Source organism: Polyergus mexicanus, unplaced genomic scaffold (genome assembly GCF_030449975.1).
Source record: "Polyergus mexicanus isolate NDT 795.1 unplaced genomic scaffold, iyPolMexi1.0 SCAF_44, whole genome shotgun sequence".
Taxonomy (NCBI): Eukaryota; Metazoa; Arthropoda; class Insecta; order Hymenoptera; family Formicidae; genus Polyergus; species Polyergus mexicanus.
Genome location: NW_027223364.1, coordinates 34,545 through 51,001, shown reverse-complemented (window position 1 = coordinate 51,001; position 16,457 = coordinate 34,545). Strand labels below are relative to the sequence as shown.

General features: G+C 40.5%; 1 pseudogene; it reads left to right on the top strand.

The window, feature by feature from the left end:
- Positions 1-16,457, top strand: part of LOC138943815 (uncharacterized) — a 33,668-nt pseudogene that overhangs the window by 5,239 nt on the left and 11,972 nt on the right.

Sequence of the window (16,457 nt, the reverse complement as noted above, 5' to 3'; positions counted from 1 at the left end):
AATATTTGAAGTACTGTATACTATTGCACTAAAATATTTCGTTGACTAATTCTATCAATGAGACAGCACATCTTATGGAGTTGCAGTTTATAAAAGCACGAGTCCACTTGTATATTCTTGTAGGAATAAAAAATAAATCCATTTATAAAGCACGGAATTTTTTAAAGCGAGAATTTATTATTAATGTCTCCGCTATTAGAATCTTGTGAAATGTTATAGAGTCATCAACAATTATTGTGTTTTAGAGATATCTGAAAATCAATATTTTCTTTTCTACTAATACATGTTCAAAGATAAGTTATTAAGATCGAATATATTCAGATTAGAATAGTGACATGATTCACAAGTTAAAACACATTATATATTATATGTATGTAATTGGGGACTAAATAACTTTCACATAAAAGTTTTAAATATAAATTTTACTTTCTTCTTTTAGATTACATCAAGCATACAATATAATAATGCTACTTGTTCATTTTATATTTCAATATTACTTTTTGCAGATCTTATATACATAGTTTCTTATGGTAAAATGTACCTTTATTACAAACCATGAATATTCGAAACGTAATGGTAACAATATTCACCTTGTAAATTTATTTGATTTAACAGAAAGCATTCAACATATGTTACCAAATCTGATTTGTTATTATTCACATACTAGAATATATGCCAGAGGCGATCAATTCGTGAGCTGGTTGTTATTTCACACTAGATGCGATGTGCATTTGTGTTAAAAAATATATGCCAGAGGCGATCAATTCGTGAGCTGATCGTTATTTCACACTAGATGCGATGTGCATGTGTGTTAAAAAATATATGCCAGAGGCGATCAATTCGTGAGCTGGTTGTTTTGCATGTGCGTTATGCTAGTTATAAAATATTTTAGAGGAATTTATGTTGTTAAAACATTTTATTGTATTATATAACTAATTTTTAATAGCACTTAGATAAAAAAATGTATAAACAAAAGACTGTACTTATTTTTCAGAGGTTTATTTTTTTTCAAAAATATATTAAATTATATATATAATATATATTATTATATATAATATTTTATTTCTGTAGCTATGTTTTTTAAAAAATATTCATCCATTAATTTTTCTTTGCAGGCGAAAATTATTGAAGCTAACCCAAGAGGCAAATGACTTCCGGCACACTAGCATTACTGAGGGTACTAACGAATCTGAAAATTTGCAAAAATCGGTTGAATTACTTCCCGACATAATGGATTCGATAATTAGTACCCAAAAAACGCAGTGCCTCGAGTCAACTTCAAATACAGGTATGTGTGAAAATGTTGAATTTTGCGAAGATAACAATAATTTTGTTATCGAAAAGGGCCTTCTGGATACAAATCGTATCCAGGAAAGCATGCCTAAAGGCCGTCGCATTGTCGACATTGCTTTTCTGTGGAATGAAATCCACAGAACATTCGATAATCATGCGCGAGGGATAGAGTGCCGATTTAAAGATTGGAAACTCATTAATTCTCGTCGCCGTGGGTTAATGACGCAGTTGTTCTTCAAGTGCCAAATGTGCAATTATGAAGCAAACATCTGGTCAGAACCCACAGAGCCAGAAACATTGGACGTTAATACGGCTGTTGTAGCAGGAACTGTTACAGTTGGAATCGGCTTTGCCCACCTGGAAGAGCTGTGTGCAGCCATAAATATTCCATGTATGTCCGATAAAACTTACATCAAATATCGAGAAGATGTAATTAATGATTTTGAGAAAACAGCCGTGGAAAATATGAAAATGGCTGGCGAAGTTGAAAAGCAACTCGCTCTCGAAAGAAAAGAAACTACAAACGGTATTCCGTACATAACTGTTGTAGCGGATGGTAGTTGGATGAAGAAATCGTACGGCAACGCCTACGATTCTCTTTCCGGTGTTGGTGCCATACTTGGTTACCGCACAAAAAAAGTTCTATTCGTCGGAATCCGCAATAAATTTTGCACGATATGTGATATAGTGGAACGAAACAGAATCGAACCAAGAAATCATAAATGCTACAAAAATTTCGATCGTAACACAAGCTCCACAAGTATGGAGAGCGACGCCATTGCAGAAGGCTTTAAAAGTAGCCTGGAAATGCATAGAATGATTTATAGAACGGTTATTACCGATGGTGATAGTAGCGTATATCAGACCATCGTTGATACTAGACCATATCGCGAACAAATGATAACCGTGAAAAAAATTGAATGTACGAATCATTTGCTTCGCAATCTATGCAAAAGTTGAGTGCTGTAGCAGAAACAACTCAGCCAAAAATGCAAAGAAAGCGTGGTTTCGTGCAGCTACGAAATGTTGTAAAAAGCAACATTTTGAAAATATGAAAAGAGGTGATAAAAGTAATCGATTTGCAAAGAGAAAGAAAGCAACCTGACCATTAAAAGGCAATGGAATTACAAAAAGATATCTTAAATATTCCTAGCCATATATTTGGTGAACATAAACGATGCAACGAACGCGGTCGTATATGTGACCGTGAAACAAAGAAAAATTATGTACCATATCTCAAGTTGCACGGTCTTTACTAAAAAGTAGAGAGTGCTATCGTATATTTAAGCGCTTATTCCGATAGCTTGTTGCTGAAATTCACCAACAATCCTGCAGAATCGTTCAACTCGATAATCTGCAAAGAAATTGGTGGAAAGCGCATCAATTTTGGTAACCGAGGCTCCTACAATGCTAGAATTGCGGGGGCAGTTGTGCAATATAATACGCAACAGGTTCTCACGCAAGTGCATAAAAGCATATGTAAAAATGTTCCTCCCATTGTCGAGACTCTGAAAAAGCGACGATAAACAAAAGTTGCAAGAACCAGAGAATCTCGGGAAATGAATGGAAGGCAAAAGAAATTTAAACGGGAATCTGGAACAGATCGTCATTACGGCCCGCAGTCACAAAAACCAGATCTTCCACCCGATGTTTTCAAGCAACTTCGAGAAAATCATTTGGAAAAGTTGTTTGAAAATGGGAAAAATTGGAGACAAATTAAATGTGATACAATGGAGCAAAATGAATCTGATTTGTAGCATTCATTGACACGAAATGTTGACAGCGTCTAATTTTGGAATCATATGTCGCATGAGACCGACAACGTCTTGTGCCGCGACTGTGAAGAACATTTTATTTCCTCCCTCTATCGATACCGCGGCTATGAAATATGGTCGCAAGATGGAAAAAATTGCAAAAAAAGAATTGGCCGTAACACTAAACAAGGAGATTAGGAGATTAAAACTTGCGGATTATTCATTCATATTGAAAATCCATGCTTGGGTACTTCTCCTGATGGACTCATAAGTAGTATAGCTAGGCCGATTCTAAGCCATGGTCCTCTGAGGGGGGGTAAGGGGCGAGGAGAAACCGGCGCGGGGGGTATGACGACACGGGGGGGCGTTACGGGGGGTATGACGTCACTAGGGGGGTGACGTCACGGGGGGGTATGACGTCACGGGGGGGTATGACGTCACGGGGGGGTATGACGTCACGCGAGGGGACCGCGGCGGAATGGTTGGCCCGGGGTCCGCGGAGAGGGGAGGGGGACAGCGGCGGAACGGTAGGCGCGTGGTCCGCGGAGAGGGGGAGGGGGACCGCGGCGGAACGGTAGGCGCGGGGGTGCGGGGAAGAGGGAACGCGAAGGTACGATGCCGCGAGTAGGTGTGACAGAGATAGCGCGAGGCGTCCGCAATCACTATCGAACGACAATCGAACGGCTATGAACGGCTATTGAACGGCTATTGAACGGCTATTGAACGGTTTTGAACGACTATCGAACGGCTTTGAACAGCTATCGAACGACTATCGAACGGCTTCGAACGGCTATCGAACGGTTATTGAACGACAAAACAATTATTTATACACCATTCAAATATTAAAGTCTATGTGCATGTATTAAAATGTAACATCAGTAGCCTGATAAGGTGGTTGACGCCGCTATCTAACGTCACGTACAGAAATTTAATACACGCGTACTGGGATATAAAAGAGGAAAAGGGAAGAATAAAAGAGAATAACATATATTTTAACAATAGTTTATTCTAAATAATGTTTTGGTGAATTTTTATGATGATTCGTCCACCAATTGAATATTTTAAATACATTTTGTAAAGCGCAATTTTTCAAATGTTTTTCATAACACATAGTATTAGTAACATCTAGCTTATTTAACGAAGTGATATCTTCATAGTCCGCATCTAAGATCTCAATAATAACGTCGTTTCTCGCATCATCGTCAAGTATATCGACGAGTGGCCTTCACTTGGACACAGTACAATTGGACACGGTGCAAATGGACACGTTACAAATGGACACGAGATTGTGCACACGGTTCAATTGGACACAGTGCATTTGGACACAGTAATTTTGGATACAGTAGCTTTTGGACACATAAGAAAATACGCATCGTTTACTTGGACACCGCTCAATTGGACACTGTTCATTTGGACACCGTTCGTTTGGACACAGAAAGATGCGCACCGTTCATTTGGACACCGTTCGTTTGGACACCGTTATTTGCCTACCGTTCGTTTGGACACCGTTCATTTGCCCACCGTTCGTTTGGACACCGTTCATTTGCCCACTGTTCGTTTGGACACCGTTCATTTGCCCACCGTTCGTTTGGACACCGTTCATTTGTACACAGAAACATGCGCACTGTTTGTTTGAATATGTAACAGATGGAGAGAAATAAAAATCATTTTGGGAAAATATAATCAGTATTCTTATAACACTTTATACTGGTAAATCTATGTAAAATATGAAATCGTGAAAAGGAGATACATTTGAAGGTTATAATTTCTGTCAAAATAAAATATATTCATACTTATATATCTCTGATACTGATGTCATTAATTTTACATTGCTTTTAGCACTTTGTTTAGCCTTTCGCATATTTGGATGTCATGCATGGATACAGTGGGTTCCGCCCCCCCCCTGCGGGGGGGTTCCACTTCCGGAAGATATAACCTAACCCAAACCTATTTCTTATTTAAAACAAAAATTTGGTGTGGATTATGTCGTATAATTTAAATCAAATTTTGGTGTCCAAACGAACGGTGGGCAAATGAACGGTGTCCAAACGAACGGTGGGCAAATGAACGGTGTCCAAACGAACGGTGGGAAAATGAACGGTGTCCAAACGAACGGTGGGCAAATGAACGGTGTCCAAACGAACGGTAGGCAAATAACGGTGTCCAAACGAACGGTGTCCAAATGAACGGTGCGCATCTTTCTGTGTCCAAATGAACGGTGCGCATCTTTCTGTGTCCAAACGAACGGTGTCCAAATGAACAGTGTCCAATTGAGCGGTGTCTAAGTAAACGATGCGTATTTTCTTATGTGTCCAAAAGCAACTGTATCCAAAATTACTGTGTCCAATTGAACCGTGTGCAAAATCTCGTGTCCATTTGTAACGTGTCCATTTGCACCGTGTCCAATTATACTGTGTCCAAGTGCACCACTCCCATATCGACCAGCCATTCTCGTTTTTCGCATCCTTTAATGTACACGATAGGAGATGCTCCATTTTCCTCTTCCGTCGCACCCATTACAGCTCTCGTAATCAAACGCCTAGCGAAGCTGTCTGGAACGTTTTCATCCCCCCATTGAAGTCCATGGTGATGTCCGATTAACCATGAAGCTTGGCATTTCTCAGATTTTGTAAGCGCACGCCATGGTACGGGACTTGCAAAAATGAGAGAGAACAGATCCATTTCACAATATCGCTACTTCTTTCACGACAAAGTTTCTCCCGATAATGAATCCCTGCAGATCCACAAACGTTGGCGCGATTATGCTGATAATATTACCGTACGATTGCAAGAACGATGTACGACTGTTACCGATCGTCAAAATCCCAATCTTTATATATTTTGACATTGGAGGGGATATTTGCTGATTTAGGTAATTTTACGAACTACGTTGGTCAATGGGCAATATTCGACAACGCGATCGTGTAAGATGAGACAATAGGCGGTAGTATTTGTCGGTATATCCTCCTTGCATTCAAACTCTAATCTCACATCCACGGTGGAATTTTTGACAGACTCGTTTTGTCGCGAGCAATCGATAACTGCGAGAGGACCGCAATGTAGAAATTTTGAAATGTTTAATAGCACATCATCATTATCACACCCGTAATAAGATTTGCGAAAACGAGAGTACATATCGAACAAGAGAGCGAATCTATTTTTATCGAAATCTAAATTCAAATCATCGTAGGGATAAAATTTCGAGTTTAGATAGAGTTTAACGTTGGTCAATTTGCAGTCGTCGAATGTAGTAATATCTTTTGACACAGCATTTTTTCTGCCAGTCTGCAGCGCAAAGATCACGTATCGCGGCTTCTCCAGCTGAGAGGCGGCTTTCACGGTCCACGAATGCTTGGTCGTATTATGCAATAGAGGAAATTCGTATAGATCCCAAGAGCGAAAACTGATATTCAAGTATCGCCCGCTTTCCAACGCGCGCAGCAAGGATAGTTTATTGACCTCGCTCAATATTACATGTGGCATACGCCATTGTATCTTGAATAATTCGATATCAGCTTCAGCCGAAGCATGTCCAAATATGCAATTGTTGTCGTTGCGCGAACGTATCAGAATTAAATCGTGACGAGCGTTGATCACAATTCGCTTATAATCTTCGCAAAAACCCAATAGTATGCGGCACGCAAAAATTGAAGTAAGATTCAACAGCATTATGCGACATATTCCACGCAGCATTCCCCAAGATTTTACCTTTCTGATTGTTAGAGAGATATAGTTTTTAATCGTGGAAGTAATTCCAACGTTTCTGTTGCGGTCAATCTCCACACCGTCGAGTTCATATCGAAGTTCATCAAACATAAACGCGACACAATTGTTGCCCAATACCACTCTTTCCTCTTCAGCTACTTTACGCACCGTCAACTTTCCTTCGACGTATAGAAAACTTTCACATGGTAACGTGTAGAAATCTTGATGTTGTATCGGTATCCGTATCTCGCGCTATATCCAAGCGTTGTGTTGGCGTATGGATTGTACGTATGAGTCTCAATCTTGACGATACGGTCATCAAAGATCGGCTCACCTCCGATATTCAAGATGTCAATCATATTGTTAAGTATTTCGTACGACGAATCCCAATGATTTTAAAAACTCGCGATTCAACGCGCTCAGCTTCTTTTTAGCGTAACGAGATATTTGATTATTGTCACCCGATACAGCAGTCACTCGTCTTCTCGCAAAAATATTGTCCCTCGCAAAGATATTGTCTGTCGCGTGCTCCGTGCTTCCGTTCAACACAAGCATTTCATTTGTCAAACGCGTTATTTTTGCCGCCGCCGTATATGCAATCTTACGGTAATTTCCTCTCCTTGAAAATCGAGCAAATGTCCTTCTTGATCAACAATGCGTATCGTTAAATTAGTAATCCTCCGTGCGACGATCGGTAGATAAATGATCTGTGCTGGCGTTTCCGATATTTTATATCCTGGCGGCACGCTCGGTGAAAATTCATGTATCGTGTGTACGCGCATGTCATTGCTATACGCGCCAGTGGTTACGCTGCATTCTATACGAATAATAGAATTAGAATTAGAATTAGAATATCTTTATTGTTCCCCAAAGGGGTTACAAATATTTACCTCCCTTAGCGTATCACATATATTTCTTTAATCTAACTTATACTACTTAAACTACTTAAACTAACTTATGCTATCCTTATTCTATCTTTCCTTCCTGCCTATACACACACACACGCTAAATTCCTAACCCTTCTTAATCTATTTTGGACCTCCGCTTCCGGTTTTTAGTCCTTTGCTTCACCTTCTCTCCTCTTTCCTTCCTTTCTCAATCACTCTCTCTCATTCTTTCACTCCCTCTCTTCCTCCCCTTCCCTCCCCTCTGACTTATCCTCCCTTCTCCTCAATACTTCCTTCATCCATTCTTCTCCCTCCCCTTCCTCTCCTAATATTCTTTCCACCGCCTCTTGCCAGCTTTCCTCCCCCTCTCCTTCTCCTCTCCCGCATCCCTCCCATACATGTTCCCATGTCTCTCTCTCTCTATTACACACCCTACATACTTTTTTCTCTTCACTTTCCCAATACCTACTTTCCCTCATTTCATTACCTAGCCTAAATCTTGTCACCCTACCCCACCTCCTCTCCGACCAACCCTTTTTCAAATACTTTGGTATTCCCTCACTCTTTATTCTCTTGTACCATCTATTAAACCTCGACTCCTCTATTCTTTCTTTTCTCTCCTCCCTCTGTAACTCCTTGTCTTTCCTTTCCACTTCCTCATACTCTATCATCTCTCCCTCTCCCTCTCTATTCCATGCCAATTCCTCTAGCCCTTTTTCACTGAAATATCTCTCTCTTTCCTTCTCCCATTCCGATATTCCTCTCTCCTTTTCTGATCTTTTCTTGATTTTTCCAAACATACTTTCGCTAAACCCCCTCCTTTCCCTTCTTCTAGTCTTTTTTCGAAATTCCATGCTCTTCTTGCCGCCCTACTTCTAAGTTTATCTCTTTTTAATTCCTCCCTTACCATGTATCCTGGTGTTCTCCTGTCTACTCCTAGTAACCACTTTAAGAATCTTTCTTCTACCTTCTCTACTCTATCCCTCTCCTTCCAGCCCCATACCTCCGCTCCATAACTTAACACCGTCCAAACTAATACATCAAAAAGCCAGATCCTCTTCCCTATATCTTTTCCAAATTTTCTCTTTCCTATACTCCATACTTGCCCCATAATTCCCACCGCCTTCCTTACCCTGTCTTTTACATGCCCTTCCTGTCTACCATTTGCCTGAAACACGTATCCTAAATACTTTATTTCTTTAACCTCCTCTATCTTCTTCCCTTTCCACATCCACTTTACTCTTTTTCTCCTACCCCCTCCCTTTCTAAATACCATGACCTTTGTTTTTAATACGTTCATCTCCAGTCTCTTATTGTCCATATATCTTTCCGTCCTTGCTAACATTGCCCTCATCTCATCTTCCTCTTCCGCTAACAGCACTATATCGTCTGCATATGCCATGGAGAATATCTTCCCCTCTCCCAACTTAACTCCACCCCAAATTCCCGTGGCAATTTCCTCCTCCATATCTGCTATTACTATGTTAAATAACATCGGACTTAATGGGCAACCCTGTCTCACTCCTCTACCCGTCCAGAATTCTTCACTTATTTCCTCTCCTATCCTCACTCTACTCTTTGTCTCCCCTATCACCTCTTCTATCCTTTCTATCAGTCCCTCTCTAACCCCTCTTTCCCTTAAGGCTCTTACCAGCACTCCCCTGTCTACTGAGTCAAAAGCCGCTTTCAAGTCTATAAACACACTTATTAATTTCTTTTTCTCCCTACTAATCTGTCTTTGCGCCAGATAATTCAATACATATATATTGTCCATCACCCATCTTCCCTTTCTAAATCCTGTCTGATTCTCTGGTATTATACCTTTCTCTTCTACTTCCTCTCTTAACCTTTCTGCCAGAATCGATGTGTATATTTTATACAGCGTTGACATAAGCGTCACTCCTCTATAATCCGTGACTTTATCTCCTTCTCCTTTTTTCACAATCGGTGTTATTATCCCTTCCTTCCATCCCTCTGGCCATCCCTCTCCTCTCCATATCTTGTTACACGTTTCCCATACCCATTTCCTTATATCTTCTCCCCCGTATCTCCATACTTCATTTGGTATATTATCCAACCCCATAGCTTTGTTTAACCTTAAATTACTCATAATCTTATTTATTTCTTCCCACTCTATTTCCCTCTCCATCTCTCTTCTATTCCTTCTCCCTCTTCCTCTCCGAACTTTTTCCTCCACTCCTCCTAATAGCCCCATAAAATACTCCTTCCATTCCTTCATCTGTATCCCTTCCTCTACTCCTTTCCTTTTCCTCCTCTCCCTATTAACTATCTCCCATACTTTACTTTCCGTTCTCGCCTCTCCTGCTTCCCTTATTAATCTTTCTCCCTCCTCTTTCTTTTTCCTTTCACACATCTCCTTGTATTCTCTCTTTTCCTCTCTATACCTTCCTCTCTCTTCTTCTCCTCTCCTCCATTTCCTCAACTTCAGCCTTACTTCCTTCTTTTTCTCTATACACTCCTTATCCTTATATATAGAGAAAGCTAGAAAAGCAAGTGAATTTAGGCCTATAAATATGTTACCAATATTTGAAAAAGTGTTAGAACTAGTAGTTAAAAAGCAAATTGAAACATATTTGGAAGATAACTGTATTATAACAGAACATCAGTCGGGCTTTAGAAAACAGTATTCGTGTGAAACAGCGATTCAAACAGTCATTGATGAGTGGAAATTGATAGTTAGTGAGGCAAAAATGGTAGGGGTAATTTTCATGGATCTTAAGCGAGCCTTTGAAACAATAGATAGAGAAAGATTATTAGAGAAATTATATCAATATGGAATTAGGGGAATGGTTATAGAATGGTTAAGATCATATTTAAAGGATAGAACACAGCAGGTTCAATTTAACAATAAATGGTCTAAATTAATGACCACAGAATATGGAGTACCGCAAGGATCTGTATTAGGACCTTTATTATTTATAGTATATATAAATGATATAATAAAAATCTGTCCAGAAGGATGTAGTATAAAAATGTTTGCAGATGATACGTTAATATATGTAACTGGAGAAAGCAGCGCGGAATTAGAGGGCAAAATGAATATGGCATTTACTATAGTAGAAGAGTGGATGAATATAAATAAGTTAAAAATGAATGCAAGAAAAACGAAATATATGATTGTTAGAAGTATAAGAAAAGAACTGCGAGGTAATATAACATTGAAATGTTTGGATGGAACTGAGATTGAACGTGTGGAAATAATGAAATACCTAGGCATAATTATTGACGATAGACTACGATTTAAGGACCACTGTGATTATATGCTAAAGAAAATAGGGAAAAAAACGAGTTTTTTGAATAGAATAGGTAATTATATATCGGCATACACTAGATGTATTGTATATAAGACAATTATAGCACCTCACTTTGAGTATTGTGCGACGCTGTTAATTGATATGGGAGAAACACAGCTGAGTAAATTGCAAAAAGCACAAAACCGGGCCATGAGGATCATATTGCAATGTGATAGACATACCAAAGTGGAGCGTATGCTGCAAGCGCTGCAGTTTATGTCCATAAAACAGAGGCTATATTATAATGTGTGTATATTTATTTTTAAGGTTTTAAGGAACATGTTACCGGAGCAATTAAGAAATAGGTTAGAAATTGTGGGAAATGAGAGTGAAAGGCAAACACGACAAGCTGGGGATATTGCAATAAAATATCGCAGAACAAGGAGTGCGCAAAAGAGTATGTTTTACGAAGGAGTGAAAATGTATAACGCCTTGCCAGCTGAAATAAAGCGGAATGAAAGAATTGTGCCGTTTAAGCGAATGTTAAAGGAGTATATTGTAATTAATGTAAACTAGATTTGTATTACAAATAGCTGAGAAAGCTAATAAAGATCAATCAATCAATCAAAATCCCACCACCCCCCTTTCTTTTCTCTTCCTTTCCGTCCCCCTTCTCGCTCTCTTCCAAGGCCTTCTTTATCCTTTCATTCATTTTCTCTATCTCCTTTTCCGTCCCTCCTTCTTCCCCTCCTATATTTATTTCTCCTATTTCCCTCCTAAATTTCTCTCTCCCCTCCTCATTCCAAACCCCTCTCCTGCCTTTCTGTCTCCCTTTCCTTTTCTTCTTCCAACTGTCTTCTCCTTTTATCCAGCAAATCACCGGGTGATGATCCGAGTCTATGTTCTCTCCTATCTCTAATCTTTCTATTTTTTCCCATATCCCTTCATTTCCTAATACATAATCTATTGCCGTGTTTCCCCTCCCCCGGTATACGTGTATTCTCCCTTTTTCATCTCCTTTTATATTCTCATTTATTATACTCCATCCAGTTTCCTCTAGCACCTCTACCAATCTCCTCCCTTCCCTATTACTCTTCTTATCTTTGGAGTTCCTATTCTTTCCAATTTCCTCCTCCTCCCCCAAATTTACCCTTCCTCCCATTTCTCCAGTTCTGGCATTAAAGTCACCTCCTATTATTATTCTCCTTCCTTCCTCCTCTCTCTCTTCCATCCACTTCTTTAAACCCTCTATCTTCCTCTCTAAGTCCTCGTTCACATATACTCCCACTATTCTCCACTCCTCCCCTCCTCTTTTCAATGTCCCCGTCATCATCCCTTCCTCCGTCATTTCAATTTCTCCTATCTCCATTTCCCATTTCCTTCTTATCCCCATTATCATTCCTCCCATTGCTCTTCCCTTTTTATTCTTTCTACTCGCGTATTGTACCCCCCATTTAAAACCCTTCTGTAACTTGTTTTTTACTTCCCTCCATCCTTTCTCGTCCACCCATGTCTCCATGAGTACTATGAATCCTATCCCAAAAACCCTTATCTTTGTTTTTTAAACCTGCTACATTCCAGAAAGCCATTTTCCATATCTCTTCCTCCTTACCGCCCTCCCCCACGTCTCTCTATTCCCCCTCTCCTCTCCTTCCCCCCCTTATTACTCTTCCACTTGTCCTCCCCTCCCTCTCCCCTGTCTCTATTACTAGTCCCCTCTCAACTACCTTCCCCCTTATTCCCCCTGTCACTCTCTCCTATAACCTACTCTCTCCCCCTTCACTTCCCCTCTTTCACTTTTCAATACTTCCTCTTCCTCATTCCATTTCCACCATTTGCCATCTATTTGCAATCCCCCATTACCTATCCGTACCCTCCTTCCTTCTCCTTCCTCTTTCCTGGCTATCTCCCTGAGCCTCCATCTAATCTTTCTTTCCTCCCATGTTAAATCATCCTCTATCCTTTCCTCTCTTCCCCTCAACTTTTTCTTATTCTCCATAACTTGTCTTTTCTGTTCCATGCTCCCTAACGTCACCACCGCCATTCCTCTCTCTCCTTCCGTCATTATTCCAACTCTTTTCACACTCTCTATTTTTATATTTACTCCTAGTATTTCCAAGATCTTTTCTACTCCTCCTCTTACGTCTCCTTTTTCCACTTCTACTCTCCTAATTACTATATTTCTCTTTCTATCCTCTCGTTCCTTCCGCTCTAATTTTCTTTCTATTACCTTTATTTTTGTTTCTAATTCACCTTCTCCTACTACCCCTGCTCCCTCCTTGCCCTCCTTTCCTACTCTTCCTTTCCCTTCCTTTATCCATTTTTCTAATTTCCTTTCCAGATTTTCTATCCTTCCTCTCATTTCCCTTCTCTCTTCCTCCCATTCCCTCTCCCTCTCTCTAAATTCCTCCCTTATCTTTTCCAATTCCTTTTTTATCCCTTCTCCTTGCCCCACTAAACCATCTTTGATCTCTCTTAAATCCCCTCTTATCTCTTCTCCTAGCAATTTTATCCCTGTTATTATGTCCTTTCTTAATTCCTCCCTCAATTCCCTCTCCCATCCCTCTCTATCCTCCTCCTTTCTCTCCCCCATTGCTTTGGTAATCTTACTATGATTTTACTTGATCTAGAAATAGACTCTTCTCCGTTCTTATCCTCTCTCTCTCTCTTCTTCTTCAAAAACTCTGATATATCTCCTACACTTCCTTTTCTCTCTTTCGAGTGCTTTATCCCACCTTTCTCCATTCTCCCCTGCTTATCTATCCTTGTTTCCCTTTTTCAGCTTTTTGTTTTGTTTCCTTTTCTCTACTTATATTCTTTTTCTCTTCTCTATTTGACTGTCCTTGTTTCCTCTCTATCTACTCTCTTTGCTTCGTGCTCTGCCGCTCACTAGCGCTACCCCCACTTTTCCCTATCGCGCGCTGTTTCCCTAGCGTTCCGTCGCGTCTACCGCTCTACCTATTCTATACTCCGTGCCCACTCGCCCCTAACCGCCGGCTCGTAAATGCCCTTTTATTCCCTTCCCTTCTCACTCCTAGTTCTCCCTTCACTCTTTCACTCGCTCTTTCACCGCCACTCGCTCTCACTCAACCCTTCTCTCTCGTCACCCCTCTAATTCTCCTCTCAACCACCGTCAAACAGCACCTTCCACATACACACGTGTCACACTCTACGTACCGGAAACGGAAGTCCTATACGAATAATATTTACGCTAATAATATTTACCGGTACATCCGATTCGTGCCATTTCCGAGGATGTAATATACGATTCGACGAGAATCCCAACAACGATCCAACGTTGCCTGGTTTACTAAAATTTATTCTATAGATACATTTGATTTCACTTTTTGGCGTATTATGATTAGCGCGAAGCGTTATTGGATATTCATCGTGTTCTTCACCATTGTTATAGCCCGAACAGGCTATACACGAATTATTAAATATATTATTCTAAATACATATTATTTTATATGATTGCCCAACGTGTAACGCGAATACAGATCACGTTACGTTGACCGAACAAAGCGCTGACAACGCGAGCCACGCGCTAAGCCCGAGCGACCGTGCAATCATTTCATTGCGAAAACGCGGAAATCAGGGCAAGCGGAAGAAGGACATTGCGAAAATGCAACGTAGAAGCCCTACTTAAAAGCGAAATAAAAAGGAATAAAGAAATTGCGAAAGTGCAAGCAAAGAAGTTCTACTTAGAACTTCTTAACTTGCATCCGGATATTGCCAAAATCAAGCGACACGACACACAGCCTTGTCGCTAAACGACCCCCTCCCGGGTAGCCAAAGGGAGTTAATAAAAAGGCCCACCGCTAACGAACGGCGGGCAGTCTTGATCATTAATTAATATTACGCGGGCAATCTTTATTCCTTTACGCGAGCAATATCTCTAACAACCGCGAGTGTCAAAACGAGTATCAATAATTATTATAATATTGAATAGCCACGCAGTCGGCAGAAATATATACGAAGAAGCGAGAGGCGAGTCTCGAGACCGAAACTCGATTCTAGACACGCGCACGTTAAGATATCCGTTATCGTGATACGCGACGCGAGCGAAAGTGCGGAAACATTGTAATCAAGTCACAAATAAAATAGATATTAATATATTTATTTAACTGAAAAGGTGTCAATCTTCAAACAAATAAAAACAGTGAAGTTCTCAGGCGGAGCCCGAATTCCCAAATTCCTTCCGGCAAACGATCCCAACTACCGTGCCTCTCCGGAGGCACAACAGCCATCAACAATATCGTTGGAATCAACTACGCGTCGATGTCATAAAATTACGTGTCGGAGATATTCGTTTATAGCGTGTAATTCGTACGATCCCTCGGGAATCGTAATTTCCTTATCGTCGTTATCAAAATAAAATTTATTATTCCAAGAATTCACGTTCGATATCGTATGATACGTTTCAAAGTCCGTTAAACCAAGCTCGTAATCGCCATCGTTTAAATCTATAGCCGGAAAGTAGCTTACAGCAAGAACGCTACTCTTGCCGGTCAACGTAAGTGTGAGCGACATGCTGGAACACTGTCAAACGAATACTGAGTCGCGACGGTGAATTGTCAGGCTTTAAATTCATATCGATCATCGACCGTTTGAAGAAATCGAAGAGACAATTGCCCACATATACTTTGATTATAATTTTGATAGGCCATGTGATTGTATTCTATATTTGCAACATTCTGTCCAAAATATCGCACTAATTCCTAGGGCGATCGCAGATTTCCAAAACTATCGAAATATACTACACGATCTCCCCTCTTTGCATACGCAACCCAATGAGTACCGGAACCATCGACGTCATCCAAATTGACGATACCGCTCTCATTTCGTCGTACACCGTTTATCGGTAAATTATTGCGCATGAAAACACCTCTAAAAAATTGTATATGCATACGTCTTGCAAGCTGTTCCAATTGTACATTGGTTGTTACACCGGCAGGCATTTTTATTTTGACATTTTTTTTTCTTGGTTGCTGTTGAGAACCCTCGTCCACGCTTGTATGGAGCGAGATAAAGTCCGTGACCTTCCGGCGTGATTATGACGTTGCATTTCTTCGAGCTGACGTTGCGTCGCCTTGCTATCGTTCACCGCTTTCGCGATTCCCGCTGCTCCGCCAGCCAACGAACCGAGAACTCACAATAATGGTAAAATTGGTAAGATACCACCGCGCTTGGCTATAGGAAGTATTCGTTTTTTCGAAGTCTTTTTCTTCATCGATGATTTTTTTGTTTTCAGCCCCATACCGAATTTTGTCTTTGCCTTCATAGCCGCCCAAACAGCTGTAGCGGCTGCTCTTTCGCCAAAAGTCGAATCTCTCGCGGTAATACGCGTTCGCGCTTTCGTGGCGAGTATAATATCCGCAACGTGTCGTTGACCGAGATCGTTGCTTCGGGAATAAGGTATGTCGTGCTCGCGACACGCGGCATTCAATGGATTGATACCTCGATCGCCTCTAGCCAATCGTGTTTCTAAATGAGTTTCCGGTCCGCAAAACTGATATCCTGGAATATGTAATTCAATAGGAAGTGCGTTTATCGCACGATTT